The sequence below is a fragment of the Lynx rufus genome, unplaced genomic scaffold (genome assembly GCF_022079265.1).
Source record: "Lynx rufus isolate CCGP_SWC_20201006 ecotype Redwood Valley unplaced genomic scaffold, mLynRuf1.p SCAF_3, whole genome shotgun sequence".
NCBI classification, from domain to species: domain Eukaryota; kingdom Metazoa; phylum Chordata; class Mammalia; order Carnivora; family Felidae; genus Lynx; species Lynx rufus.
Window position 1 is genome coordinate 98,113,573 of NW_025814845.1, and position 17,325 is coordinate 98,130,897.

General features: G+C 37.5%; 1 long non-coding RNA gene across 7 annotated transcripts in view; it reads left to right on the top strand.

Moving 5' to 3' along the window:
* The window catches only part of LOC124520693 (uncharacterized), a 191,483-nt gene that overhangs the window by 17,973 nt on the left and 156,185 nt on the right, over positions 1–17,325 (top strand). For 3 of the 7 annotated variants that reach the window (XR_006964373.1, XR_006964374.1, XR_006964370.1), the window contains 5 exons: positions 2,980–3,005; positions 3,521–3,550; positions 4,298–4,370; positions 9,884–10,166; positions 11,027–11,617. This is a non-coding gene — a long non-coding RNA (uncharacterized LOC124520693). Of the gene's footprint in view, positions 1–2,979; positions 3,006–3,520; positions 3,551–4,297; positions 4,371–9,883; positions 10,167–11,026; positions 11,618–17,325 lie in introns of those variants that run through there. The other 4 variants (XR_006964372.1, XR_006964371.1, XR_006964376.1 and 1 more) reach the window with 2 other exon arrangements.

A 17,325-nucleotide genomic window follows, 5' to 3' on the forward strand; every position in this document is an offset into this window, starting at 1 on the left:
GTTTTTTTCAGTCTTTGTTCGCTTCAATTTTTGGTTTTTGAAGATTCAGTTGTCATATCCTCAAACTCAGAGATCCTTTCCTTAGCTCTGTGCAGTCTATTAATAAACCCATCAAAGGCATTCTTCATTTCTGTTATAGTGCTTTTTATCTCAAGCAGTTTTGGTTCTTTCTTAGGATTTCCATTCCTATGCTTACATCGCCCATCTGTTCTTGTATGATTTCTGCTTTATCCTTCAGGTCCCTTAGCATATTAATAGTTGTTTTAAATTCCCTGTCTGATAATTCCAATATTCCTACCCTGTCTGGTTCTGATGCTTGCTCTGTCTCTTCAAATTGTGTTTTTTATCTTTTGGTATGCCTTGCCAGTTTTTCTTGATAGTTGTACATGATATATCCAGTAAAAGCAATTGTTGTAAATAGGCTTTAGTAATGTGGTGATGAGGTGGGCGGGGGGGGGGGGGGGACGAGAAGCATTTTCTAGTCCTGAGATTAGGTCTTAGTCTTTTATGAGCCTGTGCTTTTGCGCTGTGAAGGAACATCAATTCACCATGTCTAGGCATACATAACACAGCCTGGCTCTGAGATGACAAAGGCTGCTTGGGTTTGAGGGTTTGCACTTTGGGAGAAGCAGAAAAGGGGTCCGCGCTCTGAGAAGAGAGCCAGTGTTGAGTACCACTCTCACATGGTTCTGCTAACCAAGACCTTAACAAGGGAGGACAAGCAGAGAAATCTGGGAGTTCTTTCAAACCCCATGCTCTGCATTTGGGGACTACAGAAATAGATGGATGAAACCATGCAATTACACATGGAGGACCATGAGTTTTCAGCCATTGCTGTTACTGTGGCTTTGTAAGCACAGAGTGGCGAAGCCTTGAGGAAATGTGGATTGCACCAGAATAGTAGTTCTTAAGATGAAATGTGCTTCAGAATCACTGGTGGAACTTTTAAAGAGGATCCATGCCATGTCCCATTTTCAGGGTTTCTGATTTAGAAAGCCTAGGGTGGCATCTTGGCAACTGTGTAATGAAAAAGCTCAAGTAATTTTGATGCTTATGCCTGGTCAGGAACCCGGGGGGAGGGCAGGTGGGGAATCAAATTTTGGGGGGTATTTCACTTTTAGAATTCATTGTTTCATAACTTCATCTCTTTATGCTCAGCTTTCCCCATTCCCACTAAAAAAGTTTCCTTTCTCTGATATTGGTTTTCTTAATTCTTCACCGAAGGCTTTTCTGAAGGAGAATTACTAAAAGATTCAGCCAGCCTTAGACTCTTAGATTCTTTATACTTGGACTCAGATGAAAGGAAAAATTGAGAATGTAAACATCCTATTTGCTTCCTTAGAAGAAAATGGCTCATAATTTTATTTTGTTTGATCAGCTCCATGTTAAACAACTGTGTGAATATTTTTCTTGAAACATCCTCTCTCTTCCACTCCTATCTCCACAGCTCACTCTACTGTTAGTTTTGCTTAAAAGTTATCAATGGAATTTAGACATCAAAGCACTTTCAGCTTCATTTCTCCACTCTGGCTCCACAGGCTACAACCACCACCCTCCAGAGTTGTAAGCTACAGAAATCATCCCACATCTTACTTTTGTTCATTTATATCTGGGTGAGCTAGAGGAGATTGTCTTTCTTTTGTAGAATCTATAGTATTGAAAATGAACTAGATCAGTGACCTAATTCCTGGTTAATGAGTCCTTTATTCCCTAATGTTCCCATTAATTTTCAATCCAATGGAATTCTTGTCTTCTTGAAATACAGCTAAAATATAATAACTGTGTAGTAATTATTTTTTTCAGTGCAAAAATTCCAAATGTCCATTCTATTAACTGAGCAAATGGAGGTCATAGTTACATCAGCCGTTAAATGTCTTTACAGGAATTAAAGAAAACTGATCATGCTCCAGTTTGAAAGAGCCACAATTAACCAGTGTTTTTGTATTACTTCTCAGAGGAAGGAGCCTGAAGATTCTAAAGAGAGGGATGATGCATTAAGTGCTGGGGAAAAAAAAAAAAAGAGAGAGAGAGAGAGAGAGAGTCTTCAGTCTTGGGAATGTAACAACTTGGTGGGGGGCTGAGTGCCCTGAGGCGGACTGACCCAATCAGCTGCTGGGAAAAGTAATACAGCTGTTCTGCTGGAGGGAGACACATTCTAAGCCGGTGTAGTCCACTATCGGGGAGCTTTTGGTATCATGAGAAAAGGAAGTGCTGTTCCTTTCAACTGAGAAACTGTAGAATGTCTCACTCATCCTTTTTTTTTTTTTTAATGCTGACTCCTCTTTTTGTTTTTATTAGCTTTGTGATAAAATTTCCATTTGAAAATTGATGATACAAATCAGAGTGCTTCAAATCATCTATTTAATATTTATAGATGAAATTTATCTCTTTCCTTAAAAAATGTTTAAAGAAAACATATCTGAATTAGAACTTAGTGTTTACTGCACATAAGATGAAATGGAAACTAACCTCTTTATTGCATGTGGGTTTTTTTGTTTTTGTTTTTGTTTTTTTATTCCTTGGCTTATTCAGTTAATTTGGATTTACTATTTGTAAGGTGAAAAGAAACACTTTCCCCCACAACTCTGTGGTCTATTGGGAGGCTTTACACAGTAGGAAAAAAAATGTGAGCAACTACCTATCATTATTATAGAACGGATTTTCAGATGGAACACTAAGAATTTACTCAAACATATTCCTTGGAACTATTTCGTCATAAAAACCAAAATATGATTAAATTAATACTGCTGATTCAATGAGCTCATTTGACAACAGTTGCAAGGTGCAATCTGAGGAGTTTTATGGGCCAATGTTAGGGTTAGGCATATACTTTCTACCCTCAAATCCCTGTATTGTATTATTCAGAAAATATAGTGGAGTCAACGGATAGGTCCTTGAAAAAAAATAGAAAAAAGAAAAAGAAGAAATGCCTTCTATTTCCCAATGCTTATTAATTCAAAATTTATTTACATTTTTCAGTGGATGGATCATTCTACCATCTTTATGTAAGTATGTTTTACAGAAAATCTATACTGGAAAATAAGGAAATAATGGGGATTGTCTGTGGATTAAAAATTATTGAATTGGCTTGAACTTACTTTTTTATTATTTTTTTAATGTTTGTTTATTTTTGAGAGAGTCAGAGACAGAGTGTGAGCAGGGGAGGGGCAGAGAGAGAGAGGGAGACACAGAATCCAAAGCAGGCTCCAGGCTCTGAGCTGTCAGCACAGAGCCCGACATGGGGCTTGAACCCATGACCCAGGAGATCATAACCTGAGCTGAAATCAGATGCTCAATCAACTGAGTCACCCAGGTGTCCCAAGCTTCCTTTTTGAGGGTTTCCATCTACCACCTACTTCTACTTACCTACATCCCACACAATATGGACAGGAAAAAAAGCAGAGTGCATTTTATAAATTCAGAGGATGGAAGACAGCAGCAATTAATTAATGAAGACTGAAGAAATACTTATTATAATGTTTAAAATGTTCTTTTGTACTTATTTGACAAAAATCCCAAGATTCATCAGTTTCTGGAAACTCAACGCAAGGTAAGAGCTGCAGCTGACTTTGAATCTGACATATGTGTGAAGTAAGAACCCAATCGACATTGAAATGCCAGTCTGTGATTTCCCTTGAGGTATTGCTTTAGTTTCTGTTCCATCAAAAGCACACCAGCTGTAACTATGTGTTAAATATTTATTTTGGAGATGGATAGAAAGGAAAATTAGACACAGCCTCCACTTTCAAAGATTTTAATCTGGTAAGGGTGACAGACTGAAGGGAGTACACAAATCAGATTTAGGGAGTGAACAAGATAGTGGTTGTGGGGAAAATGTTGAAGGTGAGCTGCAAAAGGAATATTGAAGCCCTGTGGGTCTGAGAACAGAAATGCTGTTGTTGGGATGTCTTTTAATTCCCATCTAGGTTGATAGGGAGAATTTTTTAATACATTCCACCCGAATGTGGAATCTGATAACACTCATTAGTTTGCCCTAGTATCTAGTAGTTTTAAGACATCTACACACTTAAACTTTGGAATGGTGTGTCCCTCATGGTGGAGGGGAGGCAAAGCACATAAACAATTTCAGGGACTTCTTTCTAAAGTCCTTAGGCAATCATCCAACCTCTGTGTGTCTCAGTTTCTCAATCTGTAAAATAGTAATGCAATATCTATTCCACAAAATAGTTGTGAGAATTAAATGAGATAATCATATAAAGTATCTAGCACAGATCCTAGACCAAATGTTCAATAAAAAGCAGTCATTATTTTATCCTTTCTTTCTTTTTTCTGTGAGACTGGCTTTCCTTCACTGTGACTGATGAGACACTAACCAAGCTGGGGGATCAAACAAGGGACACTTCACCAAGGTAGGTGCAGGACATAAAGGGGGACAGATGAGTTACATGCCCAGTCATAAAATATGAGACAGTAAAAAAATCTGGGAACTTCACAGGAAGTTATCTGTGGGAATGTCTGGAAGACTTCTATAAAAACAACCTATAAAGATGTTGCCTTAGCTGCAAATATTTTGTGGATTTAATATAATAAAATTAATATTATTAATTTCAGTATCAAGGGCAAATGCACATATATGGAGAACCTATTATGTGCCAGGCATTGTGCTTAGCTTACCTTGCATATATCACCTCATTTAATTTTCTCACCAATATAAAATAATACAGTCCATTATGCCTCATTTGAAATTTTAAAATAAAAAATTTATGAAAATTAAAATATTGAAATAATTGCTTGAGCAACAAAATCTGACCTGAACTGACATGAGATTATTTTTAGTCTTTATTTATCTCACTTAAAATAAATATTCATGCAGTTTGCTATAGAAGCCTTAATGTTTGGTCATGGGGTGTTTCTCAGACCCCACTAGAGTAATGTTCCATATTGTCATTATAAAATAGTCTCCAAATTTCAAAATTCACCTGGACTCTAGGATTTTAGATAAGGTAGGGTAGACTTTTAAAAAAAAGATAACATTTATTGAGAGCTTGCATATGCCACGTTTGGGTCCAAGTCTCTACTGATCTTAATTCATTCATCCTCATAATAATCCTGGGACAATAATCTTGGAGGAAAGAGAAACACATGAGGTGATCTCTACCTTCATCTAGACTTTGTGCCTAGAAGTACTTTCCAGTGAAGTACAGGAAGGGGAAACCAAACAAAACTTGGGTATGTCAATGAATTGAGGGGACCGAAATCATTACTTGGGGAAGGCAAGGCAACTAGAATTTGTGAGGCAGACTGCCTACGAAGAGGGAGCTATGCAGAAGTGCTCCAAGTATCTTCAAAGTAGCCCCATCAAATTTTTGGCTGAATATCAATCTACAAAGATCACTGGACATGAGCAATTTCAGGGGAAAGACAATTACCAGGGAGCTGTAAGCTGAACAATTCCTGGAGCTCATAAAGGTCTGAGAATCATTCAAGCTCCCATCAGCCAAAGTGAAGAGCCCTTCATGAATATATGATGCATTTAGTGGAGAGCCCAGAAAAGCTCACCTTAAAAGTGGGGCTCAATGAGCATTAAAGGTAATCTAAATTCACCCCCAAACTATAACAAAATGCAACACTCAAGAACATAAATACATGATGTTCAGCATTCAACTAAAATCACTGTTTATGGGAAGAAGCAGAAAAATGTGACCCATAACTTAGAGAAAAGTCAGTCAATAAAACAGACCCCAAATTAAAAAGGTAGTCAAATTAATTAACAGACAACAATATACGTATTGGATAGTGATAGAAAGTATCCAGAATGAAGCACAGATTAAAAAAGGCTGAAAAAAATTAGTCTTTAGTGATCCAGGAGATAATAACAAATGCAATTGGGATTCCAGAGAAAGGAAGGAAGATAAAAAATGCTTGATGAAATAATGGCCAAACTTTTTAAAATTTGATTTGAAAAGTTATAAACTCTCAGAACCAAATGACAAAATGAAGCCCAAGTAAAACAAATATAAATCAAGCCTCTCCAAGACTTATTTTAATCAAATTGCTGGAAAGGTGTTAAAGAGGGAATCTTAAAAGCATCAAGAAAACAAACACACATTGCATGCAGAGAAACAAAGATAAAAATAACAGCAGACATTTTGTCAGAAATTTATGCAAACCAAAGACAATGGACTTATTTCTTTAAAATGCTAACAGAAAAAGATGTCAACTCAAAATTCTATATTCAGCAAATCTTTCATAAACAAGAATAAGGAGAAATTGACACATTTATTTTATAATTTATAGAGAAATTCAAAGAGCAAGTGATTAAAAAAATAAATTTGGGAGGATTTATGCAATATGATTTCAAGATAATAAAGTTATAGTACCAGGGCACCTGGATGGCTCAGTCAGTCGGGTTTCTGACTTTTAATTTAGGTTTAGGTCATGATCCCAAGGTGGCGGGACTGAGCCCTACATTGGGCTCTGGGCTGAACATGGAGCCTACCTAAGATTCTCTCTCTCTCTCTCTCTCTCCCTCTGAGCCCGCCCCCTCTTGTGCCCTCTCACTTTCTAAAAAAAAAAAAAAAAAAAAAAGTTATACTACCAAGGGAGTATAGTAACAGCAGAGACTAGACATACATAGATTAATGGAACAGAAATGACAATCCATAAATAGACCAACAATTATATAATCAATTCATTTTCAACGAAGATGTCAAAAATTCAGTGGAAAGGATTGTATTTTCAGTAAACTGTGCTAGAATAACTGGATATATGTACATACAAAAAGGGGATCTCAACCTTTTTGTTACATCACACACAAAAAATAATTCAAAATAGCCCTTATACCTAAACATAGGAGCTAAAACTATAAATCTTTTAAGAGGAAATATAGGAGAAAATCTTTATAACCTTGAATTAGGCAGAGGTTTCTTAGATAAGACATAATCATAAACCATAAATGAAAATTTTGTTAACTTTACTTCACCAAAATCAAAACTTTTACCTGTCAAAAAACACTATTAAAAATGAAAAGCAAGCCACAAAATGGGAGAAAATATTTCCACAACATACATCTGTGTACCCACACACATAACTACAAAATATACAGAGAAGGTGTATAACACAACGATAAGAAAAGAGCAACATTTCAATTAAGAAATGAGCAAAAGAAAAAGAAGACACTTTGTGGCTAACAAGTTCATGGAAAGATACTCAACATCATCAATCGTTAGGAAAATGCAAACTAAAATCACCATAAAATATCACTATACATCCATTAAAATGGCTTATATTGAAAAGGCTGACAAACCCAATTGTTGACTAGGATGTCAAGAAAACTAGAACCCTCATGTATTTCTGGTAGGAATGTAAAACGCCCAATCACTTTGTGTAACAGTCTGGCAGTTTCTTAAAAAGTTAAACATACACTTACCATAGGATCCACTTTGTCTGAAGGAACAATAGTAATGTATCTTGGTGGTATTTTTTTTTTTTAACATGCAGACGTAAATTGTATGAAAAATTTAGCACAAAGAATGAGACAGGGAAATGGAAAATTCATGTATGTGAATTAGCATAATGCTATTTGAAGGAGCCGGTGATAATTTAAAAATTACTGCTCCTAAGGACCTGAGGGAAGAGGAAAGTATCCAAAAGTTTTTCCTTTCTGGCTCCAAAAATAGTTTCGTTTCTTGGATGAGAAAGCTTTTCATATGCTGGAGCCTCAGACTCCTTCATACACTTCTGCACCTCGGCAGCAAGCCCAAGCTGGGCAGGAGTTACCATCATCTTCCTCTTTCTAATGGCCTTCGAGGCTGGATGGTGTGGACTGTTTGCTGACCCCCCCCCCCAACTTTCCTAGAGCATGGCAGGGGAGGGTGGGTATATAGATCTCTAGCTTCTTCCTCCTGTTCTCCTAAGGAGAGATTTCGTTTCTCCCGGGCCCTTGTCCCTAGCTGCATCTCAGGGGGCTCGTGGATAGACAGACAAGGCTTAAGAGGGGAAAGCCTGGCAGGGAGACAAGTGGATCCTAGAAGAGCTCTTCCCTGTGCTGTTGCCCACTGGGAGCTGGGATTGGGTTTGCAACAGTACAGTAAATTTCGCATCTAGGGCACTGGCCTCCACCAAACAGGTGTGTGCACACATATAGAGGGTTCTAGTTTCTGGCATGAAGGCGTCTGGCCCAAGCTTTCTCTCTACCGCCCATCAAAGGGGAGCAGAGGTGAGGGCTTGCAGGGATGGGGCCTAGAGCCGGCTTGACTCCCCCACACTGGCGAAGGCCCGGTCTGAGGAACAGACTGCGCATGCGCAAATCCAAAGGCTCCCGGCAGCCTCCAGGGGCGACTGGTGGGATGCAGGTGCCCATGCGCGAGTGCCAAGCAACAAGATCTCAGCGACAGAGAGGCAAGTGTTTTTAGCTGGTATCAGAAATTAAGGGGCTGTTGCAGGGGAACACGCTGAACCGGAGCCTGCTGAAAATACCCGGCGCTGTCTGCTTTTAGGGCTGCCGGCTCCTGACTCAGGCCACTGTTGTTAGTCTCCCCTGGTTCCCTCCAAACACCACCTGCCCCTGAGCTTCTGAGCTCACACAAACCACTGTCCCTGCCGCCCTCACCTGCCCAGTGTCTCCGGTGGCCAAGGTAGGTCTGGCATCCTAGCCTCGCCACCCCCTGGGCGGGTGGAATCAGACATGTCTTTGGAGTGTCACAGTGAGAGAGTTTTAATAAAAAATGGTGATGGAATGTTCGGGGGAAGGTGGGTAAGGGTACGATGCTGGAGATTTGTTTTTTGCAGAAGGCATTTTAAAAAAGTTCAGGCTGTAATGAGATAAAACATTTTACCTTAGCAAATCCATCACGTTAAAAAAAATGTTAACGGTGTTTAGGAAAATAGAAGGGAAAACTGAATTTCTGGCAGAACACCAGTTGGTTATTACTGCTAAACTTCATCAAACAACTGTGCATTCTACTTAAGACTTCATTTTGGTGCCCTCAAATACAATCACAACTGCAGGGGGTAGGCTGCAGCTATAAGACTGTCCCTAATGCTCCCTCATTCATTCAGGAATTTGATCTGTTTCAGGATTTTCCCTTTTGTCATTTGAAGTCACTCATGAAGTGGAAATGGGGAGATGAGGAAGGTGGGAAGGTCAGATTGGTGTGGGTAAACACAAAGAAAATTCGTAGAGACAGAAACAGCAACATCAACAAAAAAACCTGGTCCCAGAGTTTATTCAAAAGAGCAGCAATCAGAGGAGTTTCAGGAATTGAAATATACTTGAGTTAGGTGGAGGAGTGGGGAGTGGTTGAAGGGACAGGCTCACTCTCAGCAACGAGGAGGGTCATAGAAAGAGCAGAAGTCGTGCCTGGCAAAGTCAGTGAGAAAAAGACCTGGGTCATGAGAAGCCTATGGTTTTGGTTTAGGTAGTTTATTACCTGCCACCATGTTGACACAGAAAACAGAGAAGGAGAAATAGCACTAAGGCAAAGAGTGAAATTTAGGAGTAGTTGTAAACTAGGTAAGATGAGGGGGATGTTTTAAACAATGAATATGACTGAAATAGGGCTTATTTATATTAACTCTTGCTTGGCCCATAAATAAATAAGCTATTTATAAATAAACTATTATTTCCTGTTTTGCTTTCCATTTTTAGCTTCTAGAAATCTTATCAACAAATAAATAGGGCTATGTTCTTCCTATTGCTTTAGTGATAGATATAGCTTCATGTTTATCCTTTTCTCCCTTCCACTGGGCTTAAAGTCCTAGAACTAGATAGAAGAGAAATAGTTTCAGAAATAAATACAAAATAAGAGAATATGTCTTGACGTATGGTTACCAGTGTAGATATTTGTGATTATTATTTTTTCTGTCACATGTTGATATTTGGAATCATAAAAATAATACAATTTTGTATTCTATATTCCAGAATTCCACATGAATGGTTTATGATGTTGGTGAAATGTTCTCTATGATACCACAAAATGTCTTCTTAAACCAACCAAATAATGTTGATCAGTAAATTTCCTTCTTCAATGATCTCTGTGGACAGAAGAGTTTGAGGCACATGAACAAGGAATGCTCAAGATTATTGGGATCTGGAAGATACTTTGTGAACACATGAGGCTGCGCACCTGTACTCTATGATGGTGGTTGACATTGGTGGTGGGAAGATTTCAACTTTTCTCTAATTTAAGAAGATTTAAATAAAGGTATGTGAAACATTGGTTAATAGCATAGACAACAAGTCTTAGAATGAGATCTTGGAAAATTTTGTACCCTGCATTTTGTTTTTGATTAAAAGTCACATAGACTAAAAGTCACATTTATCTGAAGGGTGTATTATTATTGAGCAATTTGAATTTGCTGTGGTCAGGGTCTGTGCAAGTCTTCATGGGATCATGGACTACACAGGACTGGAAGGGCCTTTAAGAAATGTGCTAGGTATTAGACTGGAATTATACTGGAATTAAAAGAAAAAGAAGTTAGCTGGGTGAGATAAGGGTCTGATCTTTATTGAGATCTCACCTTCCATTCCAAAAAGCCAAAGTGGCTGCAAGACACCCTGTGCTCACTTTGGCAGCACATATACAAAAAGCCAAAGTAGCAAAAGTAACTGAGTAAAGCACACATATGGGGAATGCCTTTGCCCTGCTTTTCCCTCATTTTTAAAAAGACCAAAATGATCTTTTGGATTCCAGGCTCTTGATACTTGATATAAATGTACATAAACCAACATTTTATCTGTTTGCAAAAGGTGATGACTTTTAGAGAGAAAGGATAAAAGTCAGAAGCTTGGCTGTGTCTTTAGCTGCTTTACCAATACTTAGTCTTTCCTATACAGGAAAAATCTAGGGCGATGTACTAAATCAAAGTAAATAATTGATTGCTTTAGCTAAGGGTAACTTGACAGTTTAGAGAGTTTGACTTATATGGTTATTGTTTGTATAAATGGTGTGTTATGAACCATAATGATACGTGATAAAATTTCATAAACATCTATAGAAGTATTCAAATCACCTTAGATTAGATAGTGGACTTTTAATTAAAATTTCCCCACATTTTCTTGTAGACTTCCTGGTTGATATCTTGGAATCCTGGCAGCTTCTGAGCAACAGTTTTCCCAAGACTCTGAGGCAGTAGTTACATCTTTTAAGAATCCAGTTAGTAATTTTATCCTGGATACATTTTATTCTGGAGACATTTCCATTTTAAACAGTTTATGCAAGTATACACACACATACACACAAGTGTATATACAAACACACATAGGGCCATGTGTAAAAGACATTATCCCTATAAACTCTTTTCATTTTATTCATAAACTAAGACTGAGTACTATCGAGGAGCAGATAGTTGTCTAAAAATCTATTAAGGAAGAACTTTGGATTTAAGGGAAATATTATTCATTGAACCCTCAGACATTCTCAAGCTAGAATTTACCCTTAAGCATAAGGAATGGAGAAATTTATTACCACCAGTTTTTATCTTTACTTGTTTTTTTACTCTGTCCTATGTAAGAAAAACCAATGGAATTAATGTGGTGTTGGTGTTATTTTCATGTTCTAGTAAGCTTAATTTAAAAACATCACTTATGTTCCTCTTCTTTTATACTGTGTTTCTGAGTTGCTCATGTACAATATATCTGTGTTGTGATTTCTCAGTTTCTTCATGGAATGTGCTATTTTATTTCTAGATATCTGATCATATTTAAATGACTTAGTCTTTCCTGGTCAAATAGTAACTTTTTTCCCCCCTTGAATATTCTGCAGGGGAATTAAGCAGATTCTCATAGGTAGAAATGTTTAAATGTGTCTTCAGAACACTCATGGGAAAAACAGAGTAGCTCTGTCATGTTTTTAGCAGCAAAACACTTAAAAGAAATAGTTCTCCAACAAAATTAGTTATGAAGCCCACTAGAGATAATCCCATCCTAAATTACTTGCTGCATAATACATTCTTATAAAAAAGAGCAAAACATGACGGGAAGGTAAGATAAAGAACTATCTCTGAAACACATTAAGTCCTGATATATATTAACAAGTATCAGTCAGTTTCTAACTTGCACTTTTAAATTATAAAAGGAAATTTGTTTGATATGCTTTCTATCTTATATTTGGAAAACTTAAAATAATGTTAGAATAGGTTAGATTTAGAATAGGTTTTTGTTTCCTAGTTGAAGAAATACAGTAAAATCTTGGGTTTGCGAGCATAATTCATGCTTGTAATCCAAAGCACTTGTATATCCAAGCAAATTTACCCATAAGAAATACTGGAAACTCAGATGACTTGTTCCACAACCCAAAAATATTCATATAAAAATGATTACAATACTGTAATATAATACAAAATAATAAAGAAAATACAAAATATAAAGAAAAATAAACAAATTAACCTATATTACCTTTGAAAACCTTTGCGGCTGCTGTGAGGGAGACAAGAGAGGGGGGTTATCGTGTAGGACGACTTTCACTACCACTAATGGAATCACTGCTATCTATTGGCTCAACGGAATCTTTTTCTTTTTGTGCAACTTTTAACAAGGAACCTATACAAAGACATTTGCTTTTTGCCTCATTTTGAGGGTTTCATGGAAATGTGACATTGCATTGATGATCACCCACAATCCCGCAGTGAGAGAAGGAGAGCGACAGAGCAAGAGTGAGAGCGAGAGAGAGAGAGAAGAAAAATCATTGGCTCAGTTGTGATCATGTGACACTTGGCATTACATACTACTCATATTGCAAGACAGCACTCCTTTATCAAGTTAAAATTTATTAGAAATGTTTGCTCGTCTTGCAGAACACTCACAGCAAAAAGTTACTTATAACCCGAGGTTTTACTGTAGTTAAAAAAAAGTAAATAGTAATTGTGTGCCATGGCTACTCCTCACCATCTGGGTTTCAGAAATAGTGTTCTGCTCTTCCTCTTGGCTTACAAAACTAAGTTTCTATACTTCTGCTGCTGGGTAGACACTAAGGGTGGACAGGGAGGGACAGAAAGAACAGAATACACAACTTCTCTTTTAATTTCAGTCCTCTATCATCCATCAACCACTGAATGACCAAGCCTTGTTTGTACCCACTTGCAGCACCCTGAAATGAAGCTGTAAGAGACACGCCCCCCAAACCCCTGGCAGTCACAAACTGATAACCTGTAGATCATTTTAGAGGGTTTTTTTTAATAACTTGAATTTCTTTTTGTTTTGTTTTGTTTGCTTATTTTAAAGTAAACTTTGTATTCAAGTACATGTTATTCTTGAATACAGAAGGATACACAAATCAACATGTGCAGCTCAAGGAATTTCATAAAATGAATACCTTTGTGTAATCAGTATCCAGTAACTAATTGCCCACATTAGCAAATTGGGACATGACTACATAAACATCTAGATTCCCTATTTATTTTGGAAAATTGGAAAATCTTACCTTATTGGGTTCACATTTTCACTAGCATTAGTCAGCCAAACTGAGAAGCAGCTAATCTTTTAAGTAGAGCATATGCTTCTACAGTCCCTACCACTCCCTAGTACCTGCTTGTGAAGGCAAGTGTTGGTTGCTGTTGACAAATACAAATAGTGAAAATTAGAATGACTGTAAAGTTGTGATCAAAATCTAACAAAACAAAAAAATATGAGAGGAATGTAAGAGTCAATGGAATGTTCTTAAAGTGGCAAGTATTTTGATTGAGCTGAACAAAAAAGAATGCAGATTCTAATTGGCCCATAATTATATTAATTAGAACTGATCATATCATGGGGAAAGTTGGCTGGGGCTTGAGTGAAGGTTACAGATTACAACCACTTGAGTTACTTGATGGACATTGGTTTACTGAAAGGTGTTAGGGCTAGGTTTTGCCAAATTCTATAGCTATTTTTAGATTGTGGTATGTGCCTTTAATTTTATAATTACATTTAGGCTGCTTCAGATCTATATTACTTTAATCCAGTATTCATGTTATATAGTCACAGTCAGAATCTCCCAGTTACTATTTCCTGCAAATTAGTTAGCTTTCTTCAACAGCTGGTGAGTGGGATACCTCTTATTGGTTGTAGTGTTGACTGTTTGACTACTCAGTGATAAGTCCCACACCCCTCCCCACTTTTCTTCTTTCTAATGCTGATCTTTGTTCAGGTGATTTAATCTCTTCCACATGGCCATATACTTTTCTGATCCAATTATGGTAATCTCATTCTTGGCTATTTATATTTTAGTAATAAGTTTGATACCTTTCTGGTCAATGAGCGATGAAGTGGAATCTTCTGGGGGCTTAGAGAAAAACTTGGTCAACATTAAAAAGAGACACAAAAAGACAGTATTTTTACTGGATATTACCTTGTCTGATTAAGATATAAGGTAGTGGGGCGCCTGGGTGGCGCAGTCGGTTAAGCGTCCGACTTCAGCCAGGTCACGATCTCGCTGTCCGTGAGTTCTCCGCATCTGGCTCTGGGCTGATGGCTCAGAGCCTGGAGCCTGTTTCCGATTCTGTGTCTCCCTCTCTCTCTGCCCCTCCCCCATTCATGCTCTGTCTCTCTCTGTCCCAAAAATAAATAAACGTTGAAAAAAATTAAAAAAAAAAAAAAAGATATAAGGTAGTTAGCCTAAGGACAAGCTTACATATTGAATAATGCAATATAGAAAAATGGAAAGGATCCTTGATGATATTGTTGAGGCATTGAACTAAGCAACCCTGAAGCTGCCTCACTTCAAAATTTCTCCTATAACATGATAAATTTCATAAGGCTTCGGCTAGTTAAGCCAGGATTTTCTGTTTGCTATAGCTGAGATACTCTAATTAATACACTAGAGGAAATACTTCATTGGTGAATGATTTACAATTAAACGATGTGTTAGATTATGTAAAAAGGTTTTTATCTCAGTCTGTCCCACAGAATAAATTACCCTAGAAAGGAGATAGAAAATTGGATGATGGTAGAAAGGTAAAATAGAGTCAATAAGTCAAAAAGGATGTGGCAGTAGCCTAGACCAGAAGTCAAAATCTATTCTAACACATTCATTCAGATTAAAAATGTAATATACTATATATGTGCATATATATATGTGTGTGTATGTGTATATATACATATATGTATATATACATGCACATACATATATATCTATATGTAATAAATGAAATTGTGTATATGAATATTTCCTCTAAATGGTTCAGATAGTTCATATAGTTTGTGTTTCTGATGAATCTTGAGAACTTTTTTGTTTCTCAAATTGTTAAACCTAAATCATTAATGTTGAGTTTAGTCAACAAAGTCCTCTTATCTACCCATTTATTGAGCTTAGCTTCAATAAACTTTGAACACAAATTAAAGGTTTCTATGAACTAAGCTTCTTTTATGAAACTGATTTGTTTATCATCTTAGTATAACCAGGAACAAAGGGCACTGGCTTAAATGAAAGGGGGGATTCCCCTCTCTAGCCATCTTTCTTCCTATCACCCATTTCCACAGCAGCTTGGCCCAGGGCCCAGCAGGGAGGCTGGGGCAAAGCTGTTCCTCCCAGAAGGGACCCTCTGTGGCTGTTCCTTCCAGTTGCTTGTGACTCACTAGCCTCTGAAATAAGGAAGGACAAGATGTGAGGACTTCCTATGTCACTTTCCAAAGACTTCAGCCCACTTGAAGGGCAAAGAAGGAGGATATTGTGTATCAAACAGGTATGAATCCTGACTGCATATTTATAAATGCTCAGTATGGTTGGTTAGAATTTAGGAGCAAAAGAGTTTTTCGTTGTGATCAGTTTCCTATTCTTTGGAGGAAGGTATCTATCTGCCCACCTGTCTGTCTGTCGGTCTATCTACCTATAGCTTCCTAGCTGAGCCTCTTGGTGCTATATTCTATTCTGCCAGTGAAAAGGATATAGTACACCATCACCTCATTTGACAGGAACTTTATACTACAAGTTAGAAATTATATAGGAGGAACAGAAATGTATTTTAGGATAAGTTAGATAAGTAACATACCCTTCTCTCTAGGGTAAGGGAGATAAGTAACATAAAGTCACATATGTTAGAAAATATAAGTAAGTGTTTAGAATCTTGGGGGGAGCATGAGAGGAGGGACAGAGTGTTGGCTAAGCAGTGATATGGCATTAGCCTAGACCAAGACTGCTGACTCTGATCTGCAGGCCAGATCCCACCTGCTGCCTGTTTTTGTATGGCCCACAAGCTAAGGAAGGTTATAACATTTATATTTAATTTGTTTTTTAAGTTTGTTTGTTTGTTTTGAGAGGGAGAGAGTTCAAGCAGGGTAGGGGCAGAGAGAGAGCAAAAGCAAAAGAATCCCCACCAGGCTCCACAGATGAAGGGCTCAAACTCGTGAACCATGAGATCATGACCTGAGCCGAAATCAAGAGTCGGACACTTAACTGACTGACCCATCCAGGTGCCCCAAGGTTTCAACATTTTTAAATGGTTGAAAAAAATTAAAAGGATATTTTGTGATACATGAAAATTGTATGAAATTGAAATTTCAGGTTCCATACAGAGCTTTAAGGCATAAAACCATGCCTGTTTATTTACATATTTTCTGTGGCTACTTTTGAGTTAGAAGGCAGAGTTGAACAGGTATAATAGCCCTGCAACAAAGGTTTAAATATTTACTGTCTGGCCTTTTACAGAAAGCTTGCAAGCCCCTGGCCTAGACCAGTGCTCATCAACTCTTAATATACATGTGAATCATTTGGGGATTTTGTGAAAATGTGTAGTTTCTGATTCAGTAGGTCAAGGGAGCCTACATGTCTGCATTAATGAGCTGAGGACCACACACTAAGTAGCAAGTTTCTAGCACAGGATTAGCAAACTTATTTTTTAAAGAGCCAAATAATAAATAGTCAGAATCTGCAGCCTATCCAGTCTTTTTTACAACTGCTTACATCTTCTGGGCAAAGTAGACATAGGCAACATATAAAAGAACAGGAGAGACTGTGTTCAAATAGGCATTTATTTGCAGAAGCAGGCATTGGACTGGATTTGGCACACAGACTTACTTTGACATTCGCTGCTTTCAGGTATTAGTATTGGGTGTCCATTAAGAAATAGGCACAGTCCTACCCTCAACTTGCTTACTAGTTCCATAACACATCCCAGTAATAATGATGACATATAGCAGTTAACTTTTATTGGGTAATTACTATATGCTAGGCTCTATGTTAAGCATATTCTCTTATATAATCATCACAACAATCCTAGGAAGCAGATACTGTCATTATCTTTGCTTACAAATGAGAATACTGAGCTTCAGAGAAAAATAACTTACCCAAAGCTGCCACAGCAAATCAGTGATGGGCCTAGGATCAGACATAACTCATGATTAATGAATGTTGGATTATTAGATGACTGGATTAAATGTGTACACTCATA